Below are 3,178 nucleotides of genomic sequence, written 5' to 3' on the forward strand. Positions count from 1 at the left end.
AGGGAGGGGAGGGAGGGAGGGAGACTGCGTCCAAGCCTTACCCTCTTTCCTTACATCACTCTGTCAGGCTTGACACTGTATTTTGTCTGTTTAAACATTTATTTATTCATTATTACTATTTACTGTACTAGTGAGTGTGTGTGGGGGTGGGGTTAGTATGTATGTGCTGTAGTTTCCATGTGGGGAGTTGGCTAGGACCTGACACTGGGTCCCACTCATGGGGAATGAGGGGGTGAGACAAATGCACTGCAGCTGGGGCCTCGGCCCATCCCTCTATTACTTGGGCAGCTCCAGAGTGAGGCTATTCCCAGGGTTGTCCTAAATCAAGGTAGAGACGTCAGGCCTCAGGTCTTAGTCGCATGGACTAGTCATGTGATTCAGCCCCCCACAGGAAGTTCCCTGTCATAGAAGTCTTTACCTTCCTCCTGCCTCTCCTGTATGCGCAGAGCTGATGATCAGGACACCATCTTGCAGGCACACTGTGTGGCAGAGCACTGAGCCCTGGGTAAGAAGACATCTGGGTCTCTAGGAGCTTTGTGGAGCAGAGCATCTGGCCTTGAATGCCCAACGCCATATGACTCAGGGAGAAAGCTCTAGATCATTGAAGCCACTAACACTGGGGGACTTTCTGTCATTCTACACTGCTAATGTCCTGCTAGGCTTCCATCATCACCATGGTAACCAGTCCAGTCTCATCTTAAAGAGAGGAATCTGAGGTTCAGTGATGTGAGTGTCCCGCCCAAGGCTGTTCAGCCGGGAGCCAGGCCTGACCCAGTCTCCCTGTCACTGTGGATTTAGGCTCTGGTTTCATGTTGCCTCCCACCCTCCCCTCGTTCCACCCATCACCTCCATATCCTGGCTTGTGACGCCACTCACTGTCAGTCTGGGCAACTCCCTGTGACCCTGCCCTGAGCTCGCTGTGAAGTCTCCTAGCACAGAAAGTTGGAGCAGTCATCTGACAGACAGGGGACGTGAGGTTTGACAAGCCAAAGTCACTGTGGAGAGACACCCAATCCACACGGGGCCAGGACAAGAGTCAGGGTTACAGCTTTCCCTGTTCTTGAAAATGTACAGGGGAGAGGGGGGCACAGGGGATACACATGACGACACAGCCCCAAGGCATGTCCCTTACCCCAGACCCTGTGTGCCACTCTCCCTTGGTGATCCCTGCTGTACATTCTCTTTGTAGCTAAGCATTTATAAGAAAAACATCTTCGGTGTCAACTTGTCAGGATTTAGGATCACCAGGGAGACACACCTCTGGGTGTACTGAAGGCATGTCCAGAGAGGCTTAAGTGAGGAGGGAAGACCCACCCTGAATGAGTGTGTGGCCTGGGGCTCAAACACAGAATTATAAAAACAAACAAAGGGAGAAAGTGAGCTGAGCACCAGCGTTCACTGCCCTGCTTTCTGCTTCCTGACTGCGGACATGGACATGATGTGACCAGCTGCCTCACCTTCCCCAGGATGAACTACACCCTTAGCTTGTAGTCAAGACACCCCCATCCATAAGTGGCTTTTGTCAGAGTGAATAGAACAGTGGTCAGTACTGAGGACTACTGCCTTACCTTCCCCAGGATGAACTACACCCTTAGCTTGTGGTCAAGACACCCCCACCCATAAGTGGCTTTTGTCAGAGTGAATAGAACAGTGGTCAGTACTGAGGACTGGGGCTGCTGCTGAGATAATCCTGATGATGGCTCATTGACCTTTAGAAGAGCTTACAGCCATGGGTTAAAGAAGCTGGAGGGTGTTGTAAGCAGAGCTCAGTGGGCCATGCTGGCGGGAGCTCGGCAGACTGAAATGCAGACAGCGGAGGCTGGCTCCTGAGGTTTCAGAGGGGAGCAGGGACTCTAAACTACGTTAGAGGCTTTTCTTAAATTAAATTTTAATTATTTTTATTTTATGTATATGAGTGTATTACCTGCATATATGTAAGTGCACTTGTGTCGTGCAGAACCAGCAGAGGTCAGAAGAGGGTGTTGGATTCCCTGGAACTTGAGTTACAGATGTTTTTTATCTGCCATGTGGGTGCTGGGATTCAAGCCCAGGCCCTCTGAAAGAGCAGCCGGGGTTTTCAACTGCTGAGCCATCTCTCCAGCCCCTAGAGGCCATTCTTGTTAGAGTCTAGTAAGGATTCTGGCTGTATTCTGCCTGTACCTTCAAGATTTGGTCAGTTCTACAGTGAGAGCAGAGAAAAGAGCAGAGGAAAAACCAAACAAAATCAAAAAGCCCAATAACCCTCCCCTCAAAACACAGCAAAAAATAACAACACATGCCAGGCATGGTGGCGCACGCCTTTAATCCCAGCACTCGGGAGGCAGAGGCAGGTGGATCTCTGAGTTTGAGGCCAGCCTGGTCTACATAGTGAGTTCCAGGACAGCTGAGGCTACAGGGAGACCCTGTCTCAAAAAGACCAAAAATAAATAAATAACAACACAACACAAAACAAAAACCAGTGCAGTTTGTCTAGGAAAGAGGCTGGATGGAGCAAGGTTAAAGACGTAGACAAGCTGGCCTCTTTCTGGCCTCCCTCAGGCAGAGGGACTGAGAACGCAGGGGACTGCCTGAGAGTCCCCATCCTGCCTCCACGTGGTGGTGAGTTTCTGCTAATTGTGCCATACCATCCCCCTACCTGGGATTTTGTGAGGCCCCTCCCAAGGACCCAGAGCAGATCTGGCTTTGGTAGGCTAAGGCTGAGATCCTAACAGACAACCTGAGAAGGTGGACTGCCTGAGCCCGCCTGGATCCTGTCCCCACATGGTGAAGGAAGCCCGAGTGTACCTGACTGGAACCCAAATTGGGATTCTGTGGGTACTCCTGAATAGCTGATCTGAAGCCATCCGTTCCCTCCAAATTCAACCTGAGAGAACCTGAACCCTGTACCAACCAGCTTTATATAACCAATAAAGAAAGGATCTAGGCACCTGGATAATACAAACAGAAACATACTTCAACCTATTTCTCATATCAGAATCATAAACAACAAAAGAAATTCACATGACAAAACCACAATGAAAGAATAAAAACATGGAAACCAAAACACTGTGTCCCCAGTAAAGCCCACCAGTCCTGTAGAAGAGGTCTACAAGGAGAACCCCTAGAGATAACCCAGGACACTGAATTAAAAGAACAATCATAAACATGATCAAGGAATTCAACGAATTTAAAGAACACA

This window comes from Nannospalax galili, unplaced genomic scaffold, assembly GCF_000622305.1.
Source record: "Nannospalax galili isolate Female #2095 unplaced genomic scaffold, S.galili_v1.0 scaffold459, whole genome shotgun sequence".
NCBI classification, from domain to species: Eukaryota; Metazoa; Chordata; class Mammalia; order Rodentia; family Spalacidae; genus Nannospalax; species Nannospalax galili.